Raw genomic sequence first — 26378 nt, 5'->3', positions numbered from 1 at the left:
GAATCACAGACTGAAATTCCCACATGATTTAAGCAATAGAAGTGAGAAGAGCTCCAATGAAACATACGATCAGAGAAATAATAATAACTAATTCTATATCGTGCTGATAATGTGCAATGTGCCACAGACTAGGTACCTAGAATATACGTACAAGTTTTCAGTGCTTCAGAAGTTGCATCAACTTTAAGTGAAGTTTTGTCATCAAAATGAAGCATTTATATAAATTTTTATTGTACAAATTGTCTGAAACTACTGATTGTATGCATTATATTTGTGTAGCCATTTAAAAATAATACACTGATCATCAGAATCATACTAAAGAATAAAATCTTCCTAGGAATTTTATTTTCAGAAATCATGAATTATCTGTGGTATAAATACAGTTGGTGACATTTAAGCTATTAGATGCAATCTAATTATACTTTATTAACCTTTTATTAATATGGCAGTGTTTTCTTTTATTAATGTGAACATATATTCACCACAGTTGGAGAAGATCCTTTCTTATGTATCTAGAAAACTTTTAAAAAATGCCAAATTTTTTGATTATGTTGATATTATAGATAATATGCTTAAAAGTAATTAAAAGTTGCCCTTTTATCAGTTAATGATAATGTGTAAAAGTTCAGTAAGAAATGTTGAAAAATTAGAGTAGTTAGTACTTTGTCTACTTGTTTTCTGACTTAATTTATTGGCACCTAAAGGGGAAATGTTCAGTCACATCTACACCCCACCCTACCCCCACACATCACTAACTAAAGTGTTTTGCATTTTTCATTTCGTACCAGATCTTGACATCCTTTTGAATTTATTTTACATACTTAGGGAACATGAATATAACTTCATGCTTTCATCCTTTTATAAAGCATTCATTATGTGCATTAACTGACAGCTGTGAAATTATCTGCCACTTGTCTTAAATAAAAGCAAGAAAATTCAAAATAGATGTGCATTCTGTACTTAGGCAAATTTCACAGATCTTCTTTAATTCAAATTTCTTTAGACACTTCTTTTTACATGAGCTTTAAGTACAGTGAATATGTTCAGTCATTATTACACATTGAATGTCTGATGGCTTTGAAAGCTCAGGAAGCAATCTACATTTTTCTCACTTGTTTTTCATGTAGCTAGGTTTGGCAGCTCTGTATAAGTCTTTTTTTTTTTTCATCTTAAAAATCTTTATACTTAAAGCATTTCTTTGTATATTAATATTTTTGTAACTCAAATTTCTTTTATGTGACTTTTGCCACTTTTGAAAAAAATCATTATTGAGGTCAAATGTGAAAAACAAACAAACAAAAGAGACAAAAACAAGAAAATTAAACTTTTTGGGGGGGACTATTCTCTGGAAAAACATAAATGGTTATTTCTAGAACTAGATATCTTTTTTGGTCTTTCAGTGATAAAAATATGATTATATCAAAAGACAAGGAAATGGAGTGTGAAGAACTAAAGTTTTCTAACTAAGTTCTATTCTGGAAATTTCAATATGAAATTGCCCTCCATATTCACATTTCATTATTATCTTTTGCATAAAATTTTAATAATCATAGTAATATCTATTCAATAAAAGGAAGAAGTGATCCAATATTAGTGGCAAACCCGTGCTTTGGGACATTCCCCCCATAATTATCAAATTAATACTCACTTTTATGATCAACTAATAAACTTCATAAAAAGTAACAGACAAATAATGATGAGCATTTTTTAAGTTGTTATGATTTTTTCAAGTTAGTTATTATGAATATTTAATGATATAGAATAAATTTTTACATTTTATTGTTAGGCATAGAAATTTATGAAGAAGAAAAATATTCAGTTTACAAATTAGCATTAATAATTACAGATATACCATGACCACAGTATATGTTACTATATAATGCTCCTAAAACTTTAAGATTTGGTTCTGAAGAGTACCATATGATTTTATTTCTGTTTTGACTTTATTAATTATAGTGTTACAATTAAAGAAAGAAAAGATATAGGCAAACAGTCTCAGAAATTAATGTTAACATTATACTTTATATAAGGAGCAAAACAGAAGAGTAATGTTTAAATGAAATAATGTACTAAAACTTGAATTTTTTATCTAATACATTTCCATTTGCATGATCTCTTGAAATGAGATACATATGATAAATATTTTTTAATCACTTTAACTTTCTATAGTTGCAATTTAAAATCTTTACTGATACTTTTAATAAAGTTTGGAAAAGCAGTGTAGGAAGAACAATGTCAATTTTGAAAGAAATTCACTAGAAAAGGGTGACAAAAAGTATTAAAATGACATTGATATTGAAAATATATTAATAATAGAATATAAAACAATGATGTTAATCCAAACAATAGAACAGAATATAAAACCAGAAAACAAATGTAGAAAGGAAAAAAGTATAGTATGATAAGCATGACATTTTAGTGTAAAAAAATAGGAGTATAGACTGAATGTTTATTAGAAAATATAAAAATTTGCAGACATAATAGACATTTAAAATCTTACAGACCAATTTGATAGTTAAGAAGGAAATATAAAATACTATTGCCAACAAATTGGAGAATTCTTAAATGACAATATCAAAGGTTTCTCATTATAGAAATAGAAGAAAGAAAAAAGTTTCAGGTCAAATCAAAGAACATACCTTCAGTAGATTATAGAATATTTCCCAAATCTAAGGAAAGATATGTCCATTCAGATACATGAGGTACATAAAACACTAAATGGAAAGGGCTGGAAAAGAAACTTCCCAAACTGTATTATAGTTCTTGTACAAAATACACAAGACAAAGAAAAAATATTTAAAACCAAAAGAAAGAAACTACATCTCACGTGTAGAGGTATACCCATTAGAATAATAAGTGCCTTTTTAACAGAAGAACCTATTCCCTATGGTGGGACTCCATCCTCAGTCTTAATGCAGGGAGGAGGGGTTTGATCCTGACCTAACTTAATGTGCCAAACATTGTTGACTCCCCATAGAAGCCTTTACTCATTCAAAGGACTGGATGGGGGGTAGCTGAGGGGAGGTGAGGGAGGGAGGGAGGAAAAGAGATGAAGGGAAAATTGTGGCTGGAATGAAATTAAAATGAATAAATAAAAAAAATTAAAAAAAGCAGAACTTACTTTGAATTCTGAAAGATCACAGATGTCAACCTAAATTACTTCACCCCAGCAAAAAATATTACTCAAAATTGAAAGAGGAAAAAAAATGCTCCATGATTAAAAAATAGTTGAGGAAATTTATAACCATCACACAGCAGCCCTTCAGAGAACACTAGAAGAAATTCTTTGGACTGACAATAAAGAAAAGCACACCCAACAGAGTATGGGAAAATAATAGATGATGGTAGCATAGTGGTTATAAAAAGTATTAATAAAGAAAAAATACCACAAAATAAAAAACAAATGAATGCATAATTTTCATTAATAATTTTAAATAACAGTGCCTTCAAATCTCCAAAGAAAAAAAGGTGAGTCAAGAATATTGAAAACAAGATCCATCTTTCTGTTGTCTTAGTGATCATACCACACCATTAAGGTTAGATAGTATCTTACAGGATAAGGAAAGAGTAAAATCAAAAAACAATCCACAGAAGTGGAACCAGGAAATGAACAGGTGTTATGATTTTCATATGTTACAAAATGTCTAATTAGAAAACAAAGAAGTTCAATCTGATCAATGGAATAATCCTTCAAGAAGACATTACTATTCTAAACTTGTACATATCAAACACAAATGCATCCAATGTTACTTACAGGCACTGCTTGGCATTCAGTCACAGTATTAACACAAATACAGTAATAGGTGTTTTAGTACACCATTCTCCTTAGTGGTCAAAAAAATAAAAGAATAAACAGAGAAATACTGGAACTAATTATTATTATAGACCTAAAGGATATATATGATCTAGAAATAATTTGAAATATCAAATTTTATAGAATGATATTTTGAATAAACATAAATTATGATGGTATTTTTTGCATATTCAACAAATATGAAGAAAAAGAACATCACTGTAATTGTGTTGAAGAAACCACACTCATCTACCCTACTTTAGATGGCAATATGGTAACTTCTCATGTAAATGAGATTTTCATACAATGCCTTTTATTCAGTTACGACTGTATACACAAATAGAGAAATGATATGTTGATCATATCAATATTTCTTTTCTATCAGGAAAAATTAAGTACAATTTGAATGAAGAGGAAAAGGAAAGAGAGAAAAGAAGGAATTCAAACTCTAAATATAATTATTAGGAAAAAAAAGTCTTTCAAGCAAGATGGCAGAATATTGGGTGCAATAATTCAACATTTTCCATTGTTAATTTAAATAATAATTATCCCATAAAAAAGAACATGGTGACAATACTGACACTCCTCCATAAATCATAAATTTAGCTAGAAGAGGAAATATACTTTCTTAATTATGGTTTCTATTACTAAAAAGACAACATGACCATGATAACTCTTACGAAGGAGAACATTTACTTATGTGACTTAGAGTTCAGGGGTTGAGTCCATTATTATCACAGTGGGCAATGGTGTATAGGCAGACATGGTGTTATAAGGGTAGCTGAGAGTTCTTGTGCAGGCAACAGGAAGTAGTCTCAGACACTGGATGTAGCTTGAGCATATGTGAGAACTCAAAGCCCACCTCCACAGATATGCACTTCCTCTGACAAGGTCACACCAACTCCAACATAGCCATAGCTCTCAGTAGTGCCACTTCCTTTGGGGGACATTTTTCAAAGTACCACATGTACCAATTGTTATGTTGATCTATCTTTTGAACTGCTTCTTCCAAATCAGCACAGGAAAAAGATAAAGGTTTCATCAGGGAGTTGTAATGAAAGCTCAACAATTAAGAGTATTGGCTGTTTTTCCTGAGGATTTTTTAAAAAAATTCCCAGGTCCCATGAGGCAGCTTTCAACTGTCTGCTGCTCCATTTTTAGTGATCTGACATCCGCCATCTCTACAGATGACAGGTATGAAGGTGGTTCACAGAGACAGATGTAGTCAAAGCATTCATGAAACAACAAATTAATTAAATAATAATATTTTTTAAAAAATATTCTAATAGGACTCTTAATTTCTACAACAAGAAAAAAAAAGAACCAAAAGTATACACCTTACTTTTATAGCATTTTGTGATGCTTCCCAGGGAAAACATCATGATCTCTTCCCATTTAGAACAATATAGATAGTGATGGTATTAAATCACTTAGCAAAGCAATTAAGTAGATCTTGGAGCTCCTAGTGCATGGATGATAAAATAATGTTAGAAACCCTGTGTATAGGTATGCAGTCTTGTCCAATCTGAAGTATTAGCTAAGACCACAGCTCAACCACAACTCTGAGGTGGCTGTACCAAAAGTGGCAAGATGTTTCACTTGAATTACATCCTTAGAAATGAGACCTGGGTTCCAACCTCAGAATCTAGGTTCTACCATAATACCTTTCAAGACAAGAAAAAAAAACCACCACAGATTACTTAAGTACAAAAACATCAAAAACTAAATGAGAACGAAAAACAAAACACAGGTTCTAATTCAACCATATACTGGAGTTTAATCAGTGTCGTTTACCTTACAAGCTTATCATAAGTTTCTAGGTACAAAAATGCAAAAGCTAACTATGGACTTCTCCTGAGCTTCATATATGGTCCTGGCCATCTTAGTAAATTTACCTAACCACAGGCTCAAATCTGAAACCTTGAAAAACTGAAGATTTCAGATAACAAAAGATACTTGGAGAAAGAAAATGTTCTATGACCTGGCTTGATCAGTAGGCACTACAGTATCTACTGTAATTATGAACTTTTTTGTTAGTTTTTGCACTCACCTCATAGTGTTGCCTAATAGAGAAGCCTGTGCAACACACTCATCCTAATCATGGAAAATCCATGAGCCAAGTTATCAATAGGGCATAGTTGAAACAAATCAGACCGCTGGGACCCATTTCCAGCAAAACCATTCAGAATCCTAGACTAAAACAAAAGGAAAAATATAGTCATAACAAATACTTGAAAAAAAATGAAGAGATAAATGTCTCCTCAAATGTGTATATAATGCAATGGTTAAAAAATTACAGTTCTAATAAGTAAAACCAGCCAAGCTGCCACAGTGGGCAACAGAAAACAGATTTCTAGAAAATAACTGAAAAAAAAATCTCCTTATTATGATCCTAAGCTTTAGTGCATGGTACCTCATCATGCGCATGTAGACAGAACTAATGGATTTTTTTCGATTATATGAAAAAGAAAATAAAGAAGAAACATGAGTTGGGAGGGAGATGTACTATGGAAATATGATGGTAGTTGGAGTGGTAAGGGGGATATAATCATATTTCATTATATACATGTAGGAATTATGAAAAATAAAGAAAAAATAAAGCAGAAATGGTAGTTCTCTCTGTCTCTATATCTCTGTTTCTGTTTCTGTCTCTCTCTCATATAATTAAAAACACACACATATGAATTTCAGCACTGTGAAAATACAAAAGGGATAAAAAAAATTAGAAATATATGAAAAAAATAAAATTTCAATGAAGAAATCAAAACAGTAATGAAAATACAGCTACAAAATTAAATATTTCTTTGTGTTTCAAAGAAAACTTAACATTAATCACCCTCAAATTTTTCCACAAATTAAAACAGAAGAGACATTTCCCAGTTTTTACCCAATACCATATTTACCCAATACATGAAACATGTAAAGACCCAACTAAGAGAGAATTACAGATCAATTTATTTTATGTACATAATTACAGAAATATCCTGTAACATATTTTGTAACATGAAGGTCTGCTTGTTGGGGTCCTGCCCAGTTCCCACAGTCATGAAGTCCCAAAGAATCACTCAGAAGGTTTACATGTATTAAAAAATTGATTGGCCCATTTGCTCAAGCTTCTAATTAACTCTTATAACTTATATTAACTCATTGTTCTTATCTGTGTTAGCCACATGGCTCAGTATCTTTTTCAGCCGGGCAGGTCACATCATGCTTCTTCATTGTCTGAACAGGACTAGGGAGAAATGGGCTTTCTCCTTCCTAGAATTCTCCTGTTCTTTGCCCCACCTCTACTTCCTGTCTGGATATCCCGCCTATACTTCCTGTCTGACTCCTGGCCAATCAGCAATTATTTAAAACATAAGTGACAAAATACAGAATTTTCCTGCACCAATACTTGAAGACCAAATCCAAGAACACCTCAAAAACATCATCCACCATTATCAAGTATGCTTCATCCCAGAGATTCAAGGATAGATCAACATACAAGATCAATAAATGTATACATGATTTAAACAAGCAGAATGAAAAAATTATCTCATTAGATACAAAAAAGTCCTTTGACATCGTGCAACACTCCTTCATGCTAAAAATACTGGAAAGATTAGGGATAAAGGGGACATGCCTAAACACAATAAAGACAGTTTTCAGAGAGGAAATGCAAAGTAAATTCCCCTAAAATTAGGAAGAAGATGAAGTTGTTCACTCTCACCATATCTATTCAATATAGTATTTAGAGTCTTAGCTACAACAAAAAGACTACTGAATGAAGTCAAGGGGTACCAACTGAAAAGGAAGAAGTCAAAATATCATTATTTTCAGCTGATATGAGAATATGCAAAAGTGATTTCTTAAATTCCTTTGGGGAACTCCAACAGCTGATAAATACTTTCAGCAAAGTAGCTTGATGCAAAATTAACATAAAAATCACAGGTACCCTACAAAAAAAATGACAAATGGGCTGAGAAAGAAATCAGGGAAATAACACCTTTCACAGTAACTTCAAAGAATATAAAGTATCTTGGGGAAACTCTAACAAAACAAGGGAAAGATCTGTATGCAAGAACTTCAAATCTTTGAAATAAGAAAGTAGAGAAGTTATCAGAAGATGGAACTATCTCCCATGTTCATGGATCATTATTATTAACATAGTGAAAATGGCCATCATAACAAAACAATCTACAGACTAAATGCAATCCCTCATCAAAATTACAACACAATTTTTTACAAACTTTGAAAGTACAATTCTCATTTCCATATAGAAAATAAAAAACAGCTTAAGCAATCCTGAGCAACAAAAGAACTGCTGGAAATCTCACCATTCAAGATTTCAAATAGTACTATAGAGTTATAGTAACAAAATCACATGGTATTGGCATGATTGACAGATAAGTTGATCAATGAAAACAAATTGAATAACCAGAGATAAATTCTTACAACCATGCATACCTGACTTTTCAAAAAAAAAAAAAAAACTGAAATACACACTGGAAAAGAGACAGTACCTTCAACAAATGATGTCAGTCAAACTGGAAGTCTTCATGGAGAAGAATACACAAAGATTTGTTTGTATAACCCTGCACAGATGTCTTGTCCAAGTGGATTAAAGGCCTCAAAATAAAACCAAATACACTGAGCCTTATAAAAGAGAAAATAGAGAATATCCTAAAACTCATTGGTATTTCAGAAGACTTTCCACAGAACACCAACGGTGTAGGTACTAAGAGCAACACCTAATAAGTGGGACATCACAAAACTGAAAAGCTGCTGCAAGGCAAAGGATGCCATCAATAGGAAAATAAGGTAACATACAGAATGGGAAAAGATTTTTTACCAGTTCCATATTTAGTAGAGGACTAATATCAAAAATATATAAAAAAAAACTCAAGAAGCAAATATCAAAAAAAATCAAACAATTCAATTAAAATGGGGTACAAGTCTAAAAGCATAATTCTCAATAGAGGAATCTCAATAGTTGAGAAAAATTTAAAGAAATGTTCAAAATCCCTGGCTATGAGAAAAATGCAAATCCAAACTACTTTGAGAATTTACCTTATACCTGTTATGATGATTAAGATCAGCAACAATGTGGAGCAAGAATAACACTCTCCTCCACTGCTTCTGGGAGAGTAAGCTTGTACAGCGAGTACAGAAACCTTTGCGGTTCCTCAGAAAGTTGGCAATTTATCTACCTCAAGACCTCATTATACCACTCTTGGGCATATACCCAAAATATAGTTAATCTTACTAAAAGGATGCTAGATTGATAATTTTCACTGTTATTCTATTCATAAAGGTCAGAAACCGCAAACAACCTAGATGTCTAGCAACAGAAGATTAAATAGGAAAATGTAGTACATTTACATAATAGAGTACTTACCCATCTGTTAAAAAATGACATCATAAAATTTCCTGGCAAACTGATGAAATTAGAAAAAAAATAATCCCACAGCTATATGGTGGTGGTGCACTGTAGGTACCAAGGTCTTTCCCCTGCTTCCTGGCCATTCGCAGGGCCATGTGACCTCAGGCTCCCTGGAGATTCTGCACTAGCACTGGCTTGAGGGGATAGCTTAGGAAGAATTTGGCTCTCTTTGTTATGGTGATTCCACCTGTAATCAAGGTTCTAGCAGTAGGCCCATAGCCTGCCCCTCCCAGCTGATTCGGCCTGAGGCTCCGGGGCCTGTAATCTCCTTCTCCTGCTCCTGATGGGAGGAGGCCTTGCCCTTTTGATCCCCCTTGCCCACTGGTATAAATACCCGACTTGAGTTTAATTAAGTGGCCATTTACTCTTTGGTAAGTGAGCAAGGTCTCTTTTGTGTGTGTCTGTTCAAACCCTCAGGACAGTTGTCCATTCTCGTGGGCCCGAGTTCGGGAAAGCACACACCTGGATCGGGTGTGGGTATCCACAGAAAAGGCGGGGTCCTACAGTGCACACCTTTAATTACAATACTTATGAGGCAGAGTGTGGGAATCATCCCAGGTCTGCATCACCACCCTCCTGGTATGGACCGTGGCTCCATACCTTTATGAGCTGGGCAAGGGCCTAGGGGTTAAACACAAGACACACACACATAGAAAGTACGAGTCATTTGCCAAGAGGTGAATGCCAAGTTTATTTAGTTTCTGCCAGGTTAAATACTCTTTGCCCCAGAGGAGAAGGACCTCCTCCCAGCCGGGAGTGAGATCACAGTGTTGAGAGCCTGGCGCCCAGTGGCAGGTTCTTTCCAGACAGGGGGTACCTGTCTGGGAACTGTGACAAACAGTTAAGAGAAGAATTAGGCGCTGTGGGAACCCTCCTTAGCAGGTGAAATTACCAAACCAAAGACGAAACAAGGCTCTATGCTAATTCCCCAGGCTGGCAGAATTGAGCAGAGGAAGCTAGGCTGGTTTAGTGTAAACAGTTCTTGCATCCTGTGCTTTGGCCTCTAGGAGCAGGGGGAAGACCCTGGGATCCAGCAGCAGAGGCAGGTGGCTCTCTATGAGTTTGAGGTCAACCTAATCTTTAGGGCAAATTTCAGGAAGACCAGAGCTGTTATATAGTGAAACTTTGTATGTAAAAACAAAACAAAACAAAATAATTCTGAGAGAGGTAGCCCAGACCAAGAAAACAAATATGGTTTGTATTCATTTATATGTTAATATTAGCCATGAAAGACTCCCCGCTGGGCGTCTTCCCTCGGGAGAGACCCCCATGTCCAAAGACCAGTCGAAAGCACGCAGCCGGATGCAAAATGCAAGAGGTTTATTTGGGGTACACAGGCACCTGTGGGCGACAAGGTCTCTCGGAGAACTTTGCGCCCCGCAGGTTGGGGGTGAGGGGTTTTTATAGGGGAGCAAAAAGCAAGGTTTACAGAAGCGAGATGCAGGGTGGTAAATTGTTAACCTAGATAACATTGAGGGGACTGCTTGGCGGTTTATTGTTCCTCTCATCCTGCCTTCCCCTTTTCTGGCTGGCGACTAGATGTCTGATAGCATAGCCCCTGATCCGTGATGAGCCCCGCTTTCTACGTGACTCAGGCCTCGCAATCTTCTCTTTCTTTGTTTCTATGGCCAGTTCATAAATTCCCTGTTTTGCAGCCAGATAAGGCTGTCCTTGCTCTAACCTCAGGTAGGTATCTTTGCTCAGCGGAGGCCTTTTATGGAGCTTGTTATTTGTTCAGCATTCCAGGAGGTCCTGAGCTAAGTTTGTTATTTGCTCATCCTTTGCAAGAACGGTATGACTGTGGTTAAAGCGAATTGGGGTCCTTCATTCCCCAATTTTTTTTTTTTTAGTGCCTAGTTCTAACCATAGAACTAGATTTCAGTATCCTCTTGACCCTAAAAAAACATTGTGTTGGAGGTGCAACATCAAAACCTGAACAGCACCTGTTCTTTTTCTAATAAAGGCAATATTAGTAGCAGAAGCAAAGTTAGGAGTGGTCCCATAAGGGAGGATATCAAAGTAGTCATCCAGGGAGATCTATTCGCATAATCCTCCATCCTTTAAGAATAACAAATCTAATTTCCTTCTATCCTGTAAGACCATTTCTGAGAGGGAAGTCAATGACTCTTCGAGTTTGGAAACAGATTGTTCTAAAGCCCTCAAATCTTAATACATTGAAGTACTGAGGGGCCTGCATTAGGGCAGCGGTACCTGTCCCAACACCGGCAGCTTCTCTAAGGCCCAGGATTACTGCTAGTGTCAGAGAAATAGGTTCTCGTCGAAAGCGAGATGGGTGCCTGTCAAACTCATACCAGTTGTGCAAGCACATAGTAATCTTTGGTAACGTCAAAAATTAACATTGACATGCAAGGCATCAAACCTGTACTACAAACCCATCATCTATCTAAACCAGGAACCAAGTACCAAGTGTCAGGAGTCTTAGGGCCCTTTAGAGTCTCATTACATAACCTCAGTAAAAGTCTGTCTATGATTAGTCCTCTAAACCCAAGCCTTTTGACTGGTAGCTTTGTCAAAAGCCTCGGATACTGTAGTTTGGGTAGTTCAGGAGCTCGCTTCATGTGGGGGGCGTGGATCCAGGCAGAGATGCATACTTCTTTCAGTTGTTTTCAGATCTGATGTCTCTCCATTTCAAGGACCTTTAGACAGGGAAAATAAAGGTCTAGAAAGAGTAACATCAGGATTACACATTTTATCCAACTCAGTGAGCAGTGGTAGTTCTCCACATAGGATCTCATAGGGGATGAGTTTAAATCGCCCCTGGGGTATTCCAAACCTGGAACAGGGCAAAAGGGAAGGAGGGCTGTCCAGTCATTTCCGCAGGTCTCTTTTAGAATTCTATTTATCCTTTCTATCTGTCCTGACTCTGGGGTCGGTAAGCACAATGTAATTTCCAATAGATCCCCAATTGGGCGGCCAGTCCCTGACTTACCTGGGCAACAAATGCAGGTCCATTATCAGATCCAATTACCTTGGGTATCCCAAACCTTGGGAAGATTTCTTCTTTGATCTTCTTAGCCACCGCATTGGCTGTCTCAGTCCTGGTAGGAAAAGCTTCTACCCAGCCTGAAAAGGTATCTATAAAAACTAATAAGTACTTGTTGCCATATCTGGCTGGCTTAATTTCTGCAAAATATACTTTCCAATAGGCTCCAGGCCAATCGCCCCTGAGCCTCTTCCCAGGAGCATATATGGAGTGTCCTGCATTAATCATAGCACAGTCCTTGCAGTTTTTGACTACTTCTTCTGCCAAGACAGAGAGTCTGTCGTCTGATTTTCTTTCAGCCACAGCATCTCAAGCTTTTTGGTGTCTTGGCCAAGTATATGTCTTTTCCTGCAGATGTTCTGTATATTGCTCCATGAATATGAGCAGTGGCAAAAGCATACCTGCTGCCAGTGTAGATGCTGAGACTTCTCCCTCTGTCATTCGTATCCAAGCAGCAAGTCCGGCTTTTTGTGCCAACGTCCTTCAGGGAGGCTATGCCCAGGCCATTTGCTTCCCATCCACCATTGCTGTCCCCGCCTTCCGCTTACCTTCAATCACGAAACAGCTGCCATCTGTACACCAGCTCGGACTTTCAGGCCACGGCTGATCCTTCAGATCATTTCTGGTGCCAGCTTCTCAGCGCATTGATGAGTAGACGAGATGTCATCAGTCTCAGGCAGTAGGGTAGCGGGATGGAGGACAGCAGGGGGAGCGAAGGTCACTGGTTCAGTCAACAAAAGGCTTTAATCATCTCCAGCCTGGTTTGAGTAAACCCGATCTGGGCCTTCAGCTTCATTAGCAAGTCTCCTTCTAATAAAGATAGGACGCTCGGGGATAGCCAGGAAGGAATGAGTCATTTGTCCTCTCCCCAAATCTACAGTTCGTGAGGTGGTCCACAGATACTGTTTCTATCCAGTTGCTCCAATTATTAAAGTCTTTTATTCTCTCCCCTCTAATCATTTTTTGCTAGGGTCAGTACCTTAGAGTCCCTTCCTTTCTTCTTTGGGCAATTTCTTGCCCAATGTTCTTTTTCTTTGCAATAAGCACATCGTCCTTTGTCCAAGGGGTGCCTGTCCATGTTCATCTTTGGTCTTCTGTTGCCCAGGTTCCCTATCTGTCTATGTTCTATCTTTTCTTTCTCTCCTACCATTGCGGCCAAAATTCTATCAAATTTCTCTTTTGTCTGTGATCCCTCCAGTCCTCTTTCTTCTGCCTCCATTTTTTTCTCTCTCATGCTTCTCTTTCTCCGTCTCTTATTTATGAAACATTTTCTCTGCCTCCTTTAAATGCTCAAGAAACATAGATGGCAGAGCCCTGCGGTGATGGACTGTCAGCTGCTCCCTACCTGCTTTAAGTTTGACCTTAAAAACATACATGGGGACCTAGATAAGGCCCATCTGTTTACATATTTTTTTAACCAAAATTTTTCCTTGCTTTAGACAACATAGCAAAAATTTCTCTTGCTTTTAGACAACATAAAAACTCTTACCAAAGTCTTTCTTGTGGTTTTTCTCAGTGGGGATATATGGCTATGTTTTAAACTAGAACAGCATACAAGAACAGCATATAAAATCCTATACCAGTGTGAAACATTTGAGATCAGCGATAGGCTCTTTTTTTAAAAAAAAATAAAACATTAACCAATGATAATTTTTAAACAAGAACAGCACATACCAGTACGAAACATTTGAGACCAGCAATTTTTTTAACATTAACCGACAATAATTTGTAACCAGCCCCTATAAATGATGACAGATATTTATAATAGTTATAACCCATAGGATCTGAAAGAGCTCTTTAAGGCTGAGAGCCAAACTTGGGGTGAGGATACACATTTCAAGGCTGTCAAGGCCTGTGCCATAAAGACCTTGTCCCTCCTCATTTGAGCTGGCATGTAGCACACCAATCAAAGACATATAGCACTTCCACCTAGACACAGCATGCCAAGAATATCTCTGTTCCCATCCATTCCTAAGGAAGGAAAAGGCAAAATAGAGTAAGAGATAAGAGGTTGAAGGTCATCTCTGCTGCCTTCATATGAATCTTCCACAGCAGGACATTCAGCATCTACTGGGTCATCTTTTTTTTCTTTATTTCTCTTGTCAGTCTTGCTGGCACCCAAATGTATGTCAGCATTCCTAGAAAAACATAAACAAAACTCTCCTCCCAAATTAATATTTAAGAGTATTAAAAATCTCAGTGTAAAAATTCAGCACAATCAGTACTGGAAGTAGGCTGGTTTTGAACTTAGAGACCTATAAGTCTCTGTTTCAAAGAGCAAATCTTGTTTGCCCGTGCTATAAAAGCAGGCCTTAGAATTAAACCGTTTTAAATCTGGCACAGATGAGATTATTGCTCTAAAAATATGAGAAAACCGCTTTCCTGTTCCCAGCCTGGAGTCCTAAGATAACACAGTCACTGGGAATCGAACTTACAACCTCTGGAAGGGAAGGCAGTGCTCTTAACCTCTGAGCCATCTCTTCAGCTCTGCTATTCAGATGAAAAAAAGCCTCTAAGTCTAGCATTGTTTATCTTATCTTATCCGTTGCCTGAGGATAAGTCCGCCTCTGTTACCTAGGATACGGGTAACCAGCAGCAGAAGGCGGCGGCTTCGACAGCTCCGCCCCTGAGGCATGGCCCACTGTGGCGCGCTCAAACAAAGGCATGGCCCTGCCCGGGCCTTGCGCGTTTCCGCTGGCGATCTGTACACCCTGAATGAGCCCGCCCATGTTGCTATGGAAACGCAACTTTCCGCACAGCCCGTGCTCAGGTGCAGAAAAGGTCCTCCGAAAACCGCAACCCTGCCAGAAGGCCGGGACACATAGCCTCTGATGTCAGTCACTTTAGCCCGCCCAAGCCGCAGCAGTGACCTGGCTTTTCCTAGACGCCTCTGCGGACTCCAGCAAATTCCCGCCAGCATCTGGTTAGCATGGCCACGCCTCCCGGACGAGCCAGCACTCTCCGGTGCTGTTCTGCACCTCCCTCCCGAGCAGCCGGGACCATAGGCGTGCGCCACCGCGCCTGGCCCAACTCCGTGTCAGTTAGCCACTGCAACGGTTGCCCAGTATTTCAAACATACATATGAGAGCCAGGCATAGAGCTCTCCCATCAAAATTAGGCGAGAATCACCTCAAAAACTCTGTGGCTCTTTAAGAACAGGGAAGACAGTTGTCAGACACGATCAAACCCCGCCTCCCTACGAGACTCCTGCCCCAAGTCTTTATCAGCCGGTACGCAGGTGGATGGAGAGGGGACGGAAGCCGTGGTTTCCCGTACCCCATTGTCCTCATAGTCCCGCCTTCAGTTACCTCATTTTTTTTCTGCTGTTTTTCCAAATTCCTCCTGCGCTGAACTTAAGGGATTTTTCTTCCCCGTTGCTTTTTGTACCTTCTTCCAGATACCTTAACTTTGATTCTTTAAACAAACAGACAAACCATAAGCTGCACAATAGAACAGACTGACAATCAAACACGCTGCTCAAACGGGGCTATTACAAAGAGGCTCCGGACACCTCGGCCCCCCAAACGAACCTCGTACCTCGGACAAAAGTCCGACTCTGGCCGTGGGTTCAGACAAACGAACCTCGTACCTCGGACAAAAGTCCGACTCTGGTCGTGGGTTCAGACAAATGAGCCCGAAAATTCGAGCTCCCAAATTCCCGCGGGATGTCTCCCGGGGTGCGGGGGGGAAAGTCTGAGCTCGTCAGCTCCTCTCCAAGGCCCGCCAAATACAAATCGACCCAGCTGAATCGTACAAATTCAAATTCGCAGCGCAACAATCAGACGCAAACGACGCAGGACATACAACATAGAACATAAAACATAGAACATAGAATGCTGGCCAGCTCACCTCACCTCCCAGCAGTGATTCGGCGGTCTCTGGGATAGGGGCCTCAACTTCCCGGCCCATGCACCAAATGAAAGACTCCCCGCTGGGCGTCTTCCCTCGGGAGAGACCCCCATGTCCAAAGACCAGTCGAAAGCACGCAGCCGGATGCAAAATGCAAGAGGTTTATTTGGGGTACACAGGCACCTGTGGGCGACAAGGTCTCTCGGAGAACTTTGCGCCCCGCAGGTTGGGGGTGAGGGGTTTTTATAGGGGAGCAAAAAGCAAGGTTTACAGAAGCGAGATGCAGGGTGGTAAATTGTTAACCTAGATAACATTGAGGGGACTGCTTGGCGGTTTATTGTTCCTCTCATCCTGCCTTCCCCTTTTCTGGCTGGCGACTAGATGTCTGATAGCATAGCCCCTGATCCGTGATGAGCCCCGCTTTCTACGTGACTCAGGCCTCGCAATCTTCTCTTTCTTTGTTTCTATGGCCAGTTCATAAATTCCCTGTTTTGCAGCCAGATAAGGCTGTCCTTGCTCTAACCTCAGGTAGGTATCTTTGCTCAGCGGAGGCCTTTTATGGAGCTTGTTATTTGTTCAGCATTCCAGGAGGTCCTGAGCTAAGTTTGTTATTTGCTCATCCTTTGCAAGAACGGTATGACTGTGGTTAAAGCGAATTGGGGTCCTTCAGCCATTGAGTAAATGACTACAAGTTGTAAACAGAGAGGTTACGTGTACAGGAAAACACTGGAAGGGACTAATGGGAGACAGAAGTATCTTTCTTGGAAAGGCAAGTAGAATATATTTTACTGGTTAATAGAAGGCATAGAAGGTGAATGGGAAGATGGGAAGATGGAGGGGAGAAAGGGTTGAGTGAGTAAATGTGAACTGTAACTGAGGGGCATCTGTGAGATGGTACTGAAACTTAGTGCAGTGGGAACTTAATGAAGTAAATTATTATAATCCTAATGAGGCCTCCTAGCAATGATGGAGATGGACTAGCACCAAACCAGGCTTCCAGTATTGGGACTGTGTTGCATTCAATAGAGTTGTTGGCCATGGTGATCCCTTGGAATGCCTTAAACAACCAAGCCTGTTGCTGAGACAATGGGTTTACCTCTGCCAACAGATATAAGGGGGCATCATTGTTGATGTCAATACCCACCCAACTCATTGAATATGGAGAAGTCAAACTGGTGCCTATGGACACAGAGCCTTCTCCCCTACATTCTAGTGTCTTTGGAATAGGAAGATACTCTGCAGGCTACCAAAAAGAGAAACATAAATACCAACCCACCTACAAGATCTTTCCTGCAAGATGTGCTACATAGAGCAGTGATGACCAGAATTTGAAGGAAAAAACTAAATAATATCTGATTTGACTTTTGGTCCACCCCATCAGACAGACCCCATACCTAATATTTGATGCTGTTTGGATGATCAAGGATCAGAAACTATATACCTCAGAGCCCCCAGGTAAAAACAAACACTGTTGGTCTAAAACAAAAATGTATCAATAAAATGACTCCTAATGATATTGTGCTATAATCACAGACCAGTGCCTTATTCAGCCATCATCAGAGAAGCTTCTCCTTGTTGCAGACAGATGCAGAGAAAACAAGACATTATATAGAGACAGAATCTTTAGTACACACAGCTTTTAATGGGATGTCTCCATCAAATCCCTCTTCTTTGAGTTCCAGAAAGCTAGAGGAAGAAGAGGTAGACACTATAAGAGACAGAAGGAAGAGAGTACGCCAAGAGAACAAAGCCCTCCGAATCAACTAAGCAAGGCTCATATGAGGACTCACAAAGACAGAAGCAGCAGGAACATGGATTACATGGTCTGCATCAGGTATAATATAGCTTCCAGCTGAGTATTTTTATGGAAATCTTAGGTGTGTGAATAAGTGGGTCCCTGATTCTGGTGCCTGCTGTTGGAGTTCTTTTCCTTCTGTTGAACTGCTTGATGTGATGGGTTTGGTTTATTATATTTTATTTTATCATGTGTGTTTTTTTATCTCTTAAATGTATATTCTTTTCTGATGAGAGACAGAAAGAAAGAAACTAGAAGAGAGAGGAGTCAGGAATGAAGTGGGACTATAAACAGGATATACTGAATGAAAAAAGAAATTTATTCTCAATAAGATAAAAATGAAAAGTAAAAAGCTAAACCAAAAATAATATGTCTGAAATGGAATATTAAAATTAAAAATACTGTTTATGAAACTGAAATGTAAGCATATTTAAAAGCAATATAGTTAAATACCTTAAATGTAAGACAAGAGGTTACACAGAAACTCTTTCCTCCCATTTAAGTCAGACAAGATGAAGGATAACTGAAAGAAGCAACTGAGAACTGTTGCTAAACATCTAGAAATCTTACAATATACCCAAAACAGTTAAGATCAAAACAACCCACCATCAGCAATAGACAGATCATGCAGAAAGAAAAACAACAGAATCAAAAGGACTTAAGCTACCCTGTAAACCAAGAGGACTTGCCACCCACTCTGCCTAGTTCTGCCAAATGTTTTTAATTGATTTTGTTGAGCTCTATGGCTTTCTTTGCACCACGTTCTTCCTCTCCCCTCCACTCCCCTTCAACCCTCTCCCAAGGTCTCAATTTACTCAGGAGATCTTGTCTTTCTCTACTTCCCATGTAGATTAGATCTAAGTATGTCTCTCTTAGTGTCCTCACTGTTGTCTAAGTTGTACATTGTTTTTAAAATGTAATGAGAAGATGAATATTTTCCTACAAAGATACACATTTAACAAAAGATCATTGATTTGTTTTGAAACTTACTTAAGCACGTGTACTTATTTTGATTTAAAAAATACAAGAATGGATAGTTCATTTACAAATGCTTTGTTTCCATTTGAAATGTTTAGACGTCTTCATTGATAATTACTTCTACATATAAGCAGTAGATACTTCTCATTTTAATACCGTGTGCTTCCCAGGAGAAACCTGTATTTTTCAGGATTAGCATTTAAAATAGTTTGCACAGTGATACAAAATATTGTGTATCGATCTAACCTCTAACATTCAATTAATGTATATTTAGTCCTCAATTTGATTTTATAGTTTCTTAACAGGAAGATGATTCACATAACAGTTCTTTCATGGTTCCTGCTTCATCTTCCTACTCAAAGAAGCTGTTCAGCAGGCTTCCCACTGACTGACAAGCTCTTCCAAAGGAACTGAACCCCCTTTTGTTCCCTTCATGTCACACTTCCGCAAGTGCACAATGCCTTGAGGACTACAACAAAGCTTAGCGTCCATGATGGAATATGCCATACATCATGACAACTGTCTTGAAACGGCAGCACTCCAGTTATAGATCTTTGCTGAAAAGGCACAGGCATGATACATTACCCAAGGTAGTCTCATCTGAGCAGCAGATTCAGCTTAATATGAATCTTGCCCATTGTTGGAAAACATAAATCTTCAAAGAGACACCCTGTAGCAGACCCAGTGCCACCGTTGGCATAATAAACCAACACAAACTGTCTATTTGTATTAGCATATGTATTGGAAGACCACATGCAAATTCATCATGAGAAAGAACAGCATGTAAGGCCTTAAATTTAATAAAGCGATATATCTAATGAAATTGAAATTAATAAGTTATGAATATGTTCGAGTTGGTAAACTATTTCATTAAACTATTTTTAATCATTTTCTGTGATTTATGCTTTTACCATTTTCTCATATGTTCAACTTTTCACTGTAATAAAGAAATGTAGTAACACACCTTTCAACCATGATGTGGCAAACATGCTATATCTGCATCCATGTGTTATTTATCATTTGGTTATTAGATTTATTAAATTCTCTTGCTATTCAATATTTTTAAAATAAATATTTATTCTCTCAGATTTTCATTGAACTGCAGCCATGTTACAACATCTTCCATTTGTTCTTTTTCTATGTGTTCGGTGGGGTGTGCATCCCAGAGAGTGGGTGATCGGGTCAAAGGAAAACTTGCAGGAGTCAGTACCCTCTTTTCTGATGGGACCTTCAAATCAAACTCAGGTCAACGGGCTTAACAGTAGGCACCTTTTACATGCTGGTCCTGAGCAGCAAGCTTTTGGACACTGCTTATTTCAGCGGACAAGCTATAATAAGCAAAATAAAATTATTCACAGCATTCATGGTTGTTTATTTTCACTTTCTGATGGTTATATTTCTAGATGTGAACATTGCCTTTTGGGATAGAAGTTACTGAAAGAAAGTTTCCTTCCTTCCTATAGACTCTTGATATTCTTTCAGTTGACGGAGAGCTTTAATTAGTTCCCAGACACCTTCTTCACCTTTATTTAACTACTAAATACAAATTAAGACCATACCAAACACCATGAATATTGGCTGTGTGCAGTTTTTATTTAATTATGGTCTATCTCCTTAAATCTGACACATTTATTTAGAATACTTTTGTTACTAAAAGATTCAGGTGTTACTATAGGTCAAGAGCATATTAAACATCAACCCAAAGTTAAAAACTTCAATAAAGATTTGAATCTCTAGTGATGGGAATATAATTATTAAACAAAGCCCCCCTGTGGTTCCTCACTGCCTCTTGGCAAACTCTTGTCCTTGTAAGAATCTCTACTTCTCACAACTTTAGGACAGAAATTGCACAAGATATTAAACATATAAAATAGAAGCTTTGGTACAAAAATATTTTCAAACATTTATTACTGAAAACAAAATAGAAGCAGGTTCCAAAGCTGTCAATATTTATAACTATGTTTAGATACATCTCTCTTGATTGGTAGATCAATCTACCCATGGAAAATGCCATTAGATTATTTAGGAACATACTAATTATTATTTTATTTCTACTTTTACATTTAACTTTTATTGGAGATACTTGGAAAAGTTAGAACCTTCACAAAGCCAGTAACATAGCTATTTAAAAGAGCGCTGACTGCATATGGCAAATTTTTCATCTTAAGTTCTTGAAAAATCCATCCTTTTTAAAATGCATTAAGTAATTATAAGATTAACCAAATATTTTGGTGTTAAATTTTCATAACTTCTCTCTCTCACACACACACACAAAGTTTTCCTTTTTTGGTGACTTTTGTTTCTGTTTATGACTCCTCTGAAAAATGATGCAATATTCTCTGGCTAATACAAAAAGTTTTATATGATTTTATAGTCTCAGATTATAGAACTATTGGTTTTATGTTGTCTACATATGTAAATGTATTACTATTATCAAAAGTATAGGCTTCAATATTTTCTGCTCTATGTAATATATCTAAATCACAAATAAAACTTGGAAAACTTAAGAAACAAAAAATGTAAAAGGTACAGGAGGAAGCTTCTCTGGAATGGGCTGAAAAAGGCGCAGATCTGTGAGTATAACCAAATGTGATTAGCAGCCATTTTGTAGTTACTTTTGTTTTGTGTATTTATGAGCAACAGTATTTGTTTTTACCCTAGGCCCATGACCTATCTGGTCTCATGTTCTTGGTCAACCAGGCTGTATCAGGCATGGGTTCTGTCTGGTGGAATAGACCTTAATCAAATCAGAAATTGACTGGTTACCCAACATGCTTTGCTTCAGCATCACCCTAGCATACCTTTCATGAAACCGTCTTCTGCTGTAGATTGGAACAAATACAGAGACCCATAGTTAGTCACTATTCAGAGAGTGAAACCTTGGAAGGCTTAGCCCTAAGCTAGAAGTGTGTACATTTCATCCCTTCTAAGGGTTTAGGGAACTCTGCCAAAGAGTAGGCAGACAAGTGTTAAGAGACAGAGTTGATAGAGGACACTAAGGAAACAAGGACCTCTAAATCATGATCAAAGTTCTTAGGACTTCACAGAGACTGTGGCAGCAAGCACAGGGCAGGAACAGTTCTGCATCAGGTCCTCTGTGTATATAATATGGGTTTCACTTTAGCATTTTAAGGGTTTTTCTGGGTGTACAAACAAGTGAGTTTCAATTACTGTGCCTTCTCTTGGGTTCTTTTCCTTGTGTTTGTGTGTTTTGTTCAAGTCTAATGTGTTAGTTTAATGTGTTAATCTTACTTTATTTTTTAACATTTTCTTTTAGAAGCCTGTGTTGTTTTCCTCTCTAACGAAAGACAGCATGGATCTGAATAGGAAGGGAAATGGGGAGAAAGTGGGAAATATGAAGAAAGGAGAAAGCATAGCCAGTATATATTATATGAGAAAAAAGTGTCTATTTTCAAAAAAAAAGGAAAAAATAAAAATGGGATTGTTCACTCCTGTTTCTGGTCAAAATTGAATGATTGCAAAGAGTGCTGATTTCCATGGCAGTTTCTCATCTTAGTGCAGACTTAGCACTTTAGACTGTTTAGATATCCTTGCATAATATCTAGAAAAGTAGCAAGAAGTGGAAGAGGAGCAGCGAAAGTGAGAAGGTTCAGTACAGATAATAAGTGCCTAAGTGTTCGAATGTGAATTATCTGAATATTTTAGTTGAGATTCATAATCATGTGTTTTACCCGCAACATACACAGCACAGTGAGAGAGAATCACTCAGAGATAAGCACCCAGAGCACCAACTGTTATGACACGTGGTTCTTCTAGGGGAACCAATTAGAGTCATCAAGAGGACTTTTTATTGTTGTTGTGTATAAACTAGCAGACTTTCCAGAAAAAGTCATAGTAATTGAAGAATGCTCCTCCCAATTATACACTTATTTTTAAAATAATGAGTCTAATTATTAGTCTCCAAGAGTATTTAGATTTAAGAGCATATTCCTTACTATCTTTCCAAAGCAACAACATTGCTTAGCAGCTGATAATTATTATTTTATTCAAAGGAAGTGAGAGATCTAACCCCATGTTATAGAAGGATAATTTTATATCCTTTAGTGGATTCCAAAGATAACCCACTACAATGAAATAAGACCAATTACTTTAGTGCCTATGTACATTGATTTAAAAAAGACATTGTTTTTTTATTTTGAATTTGCTTTTTAATTAAAAGATTCATACTTGTATTTTGGGAAACTTATAATCATGTCATCCCACATGTGTCCCTTTTATAATGCTTGAATACTGTAAATAAATGACATTAACAGGACATTTTTAATCTCTGTGTAGAAAGGACCTGTCCTCACTAACATTGGCTCTCTACCTGTGTTTATAATGATTGATATGTGATTAGTCTTGAGAACTGTCCGCTTAGTAATGATTATTTAATTGAAATAATATATTAGTGTTAAACTAATGATATAGATGGGGAAACAGATTGAATAATTTATCTGAGAGCAAGTAAAGAATTCCTAAGCTATAACTTATTGATAAGCCCCCTCAGGTAAGTGGTTAAGGGTAGCACACATTGAGACTTGTGATAGAGACATTAAATCATTAGTGAGGACAGACAATTGACATATCTGTGTGGGAAACAAAAAGCATTACGGACAAAAACAAATTGATGAGTACTCTAATTCCTTACAAAATCCTGGAGGTCACCATATAGCACTATCATAAATCTCTATGAGAAGGGAAACATATCATTGTAATTAATGTACTATGAAAATTATAAGCACATCATGGGACATTATTACCAAAATGACAACATATGTCTTTAGAGAAGGAGAGTAACTGAACTTAATAAACTGAGAAAAAAATGAATTAGAATTTAATCATGTATGATCTTAATATTTAAGGTCTTAATTGAATTTTGTAAACACTTTCATTCTTTTACTCAAGAAATACATGTGCAGCTTTTGTTATATGTCAGATGCAACTCTAAGTAGGATTGTTAAGATGATAAGGTGCACAGAGTTTTTCAAAGTGGATTTACATGACTTCTATGTGACCCACGTAGAACAAGCAAATTAAAGTAAGAGCACACAATGAAATCAGTGAGTTTGAAGTGAAGAAAATCAAACAAAGCAACTGAAAAAGAGGGACTGCCATTGGGCATATAGAGGCCTACTGATGAGGTATAAAATCAAAGATAAGAATGTAAAGATGTCTATCAAGATCAGCTTTAAAATTAGAATATTTAGAATGAAAAAAATCTGGTGTTCAAAGATTATAGGTCATAACTGAGCTTTGAATATAGATACCCATAAAGACACAAACAGATAGAAAGAAGTGAAAATTACATGGAGACTGGCAATGAACTCAGAAAGTTTGACATATTGTGGTGATGTCAAGATATTGAGTTTATTTTTTCTCATTGTATGAATTACTCAGATGTTTAATTAACTAAGGAGCTCATATTTTTAAAAACAATTGTCTGATTTGCTTTTTAGAAAATGGACAGAGATAAATAAATTGATTAATGTGTCTAATTATTAGCTTATATCAGCAAAAAGGACGGTAATTTTAAAAGACATCTCAGTATCTCGTGTGTCATAAAATATCACAAAATTTGTAGTCTAAAATTGTCTATATTTATTTTCTTGCAATGACTGAGATTCTTGTACTAAAATGAGCACTCCTGGTCTACAAAGAAAGGATTGACAGTACTGATATTTTGAAGATTGAAATAGAAATTATTTCTGTAGATTCTCCAACTTCCACAGGACACCAATGGTTCTTAGTTTATACCTGTTTTCTGTTCCTGCAAAGACTGTAATGTAAACCATATCTTCCTTCCCCTATCAGATTTCTAGTTCTTCCACTTCTATGTCCATTCTTATGACTATATTAAGTCCACCAAAATAACATAGAACCATCTTCCTCTCCCACTGTCTGTCTACTAATTACCTATCCAACCTCGATTATTTCTACTTACCTTAAGATCACAATGTTATATTCTCTAGTAAATATATAAACTAGAGGAGTTGATGTGGGCATTTTTAGGGACATATTGACTACAACAATTATTTCAGTTCAACTGAGAGGTAAAAGGTTGTTAGATTTCAAATGCAATTTAATGTTAGAATCAATGGGAATTGTGAATACATTGGATATGTATCAGAAAACAAATATAAATCAGTGAGATATGCTTATCAAAGTCTTGGTCAAAGTGAGTGACGGTATGGTCCCATAAGCAAATCTAACTTGAGGGTCTTGTCTGCAGAAGACCAGGTGAAACATTTGACATGAGCTTAATAGAGTTCTCCTTAGAATCCTGTTTTTATTTGACTATAATATTTGAGTTAATACTTTTGAACTGTCCCAAACAAACATCTGCTTGTACCAGTTAGGATACCAATGACTAAACAAAAGATTTTACCCAAATGTATCTTGGTGAACTACTGAGTATAATTGACATTACTGAAGGAGGAGTTGGGAAGGGTTACTTTAAAAATGAAGGAAAGTTACGAAAGTGGTATAGGAGGTCCTTCTGTCTATGTGTTGCTTTCACTAATAAATATAAAGAAACTGCTTTGTCCTGTTGATAGGGCAGAACTTAGGTAGGCAGGGAAGATGGAACTGAATTCTGGGAGGAAGAAAGCAGAGATGCCATGGATCCACAGGAGACAGACACTTGGAATTTTACCCAGTAAGCCACTACCTTGTGGCGATGCACAAATTAATAGAAATGGGTTAAATTAAGATGTAAGAATTAGTCAATAAGAAGTTAGAGCTAATGGGCCATCAGTGTTTTAATGAATACAATTTATGTGTGGTTATTTTGGGCCTAAACTAGTTGGGTGGCCGGGCGAACAAGCAGGCCCTCCTCCTACAAAGAAAGGCTATACCATTGAAGAAAAAACTCTTCTCCAAGTATCTCTGAAGTTATTGACATGTCATTGAGGAGGTGTGCAGCCACAAAGTCCCTCTATTTCTTGACTTAAAGTCCTGGGGATGACTAGAGCCTTATATGACTTCTTCTGTCCGAATCATCAAATCATCTATACATCCTTTGGGAAAGACAATGTTTTCCTAGTTCACAATCAATAATACAGAGAAAATGGTTACAATCTTTACATGTCCTCCTTGAGTATCTACAACTCCTGAAAATTCTAGAGAACAATGACCATATCATGCTTGGAGGACATTGTTCCATAATAATATTCTAATCAACATTTTACCATACATGCCATAACACAAGTAAATAAATTATTCTCCCTTCTTTATCATTTGCTTGATCCTGTAATGGTTATTTTATGTGTCTTCTTATGTAAATTTTAATTATTTGGTGCTTAACAAAAACGTAATTTAATTTGGAAAGAAATAATATTATCCATCACTCATGTGTTTTGACAACATAATGAGAAATTGACTTGATTTGCCATCTCATTCTAATAATGCAGAGCACTCTGCATAATCGTGATGGAAGAGCTGTATTTTAAGCAAGGAGCAGACAATTACTCTTATATTTAATGGAAAAATTTAATTCCCACCATACAAATAAATTCACTTTTAGTAAATGAAATAT

The 26378-nt window shown here is 37.1% G+C and overlaps 1 long non-coding RNA gene across 1 annotated transcript; it reads right to left on the bottom strand.

Annotated features, from left to right (window-relative positions):
- Positions 1-10518: 10518 nt before the first annotated feature.
- LOC148121135 (uncharacterized) lies at positions 10519-16735 on the bottom strand. The gene is made up of 2 exons (XR_015738552.1): positions 16069-16735; positions 10519-13793 (listed from the first exon to the last, which is right to left on the bottom strand). It is a non-coding gene; the product is annotated as an uncharacterized LOC148121135 (long non-coding RNA).
- Positions 16736-26378: the final 9643 nt, after the last annotated feature.

This window comes from Myodes glareolus, chromosome 8 (genome assembly GCF_982192425.1).
Source record: "Myodes glareolus chromosome 8, mMyoGla1.1, whole genome shotgun sequence".
NCBI lineage: Eukaryota > Metazoa > Chordata > Mammalia > Rodentia > Cricetidae > Myodes > Myodes glareolus.
This window is presented reverse-complemented; position numbering and strand designations above follow the sequence as displayed.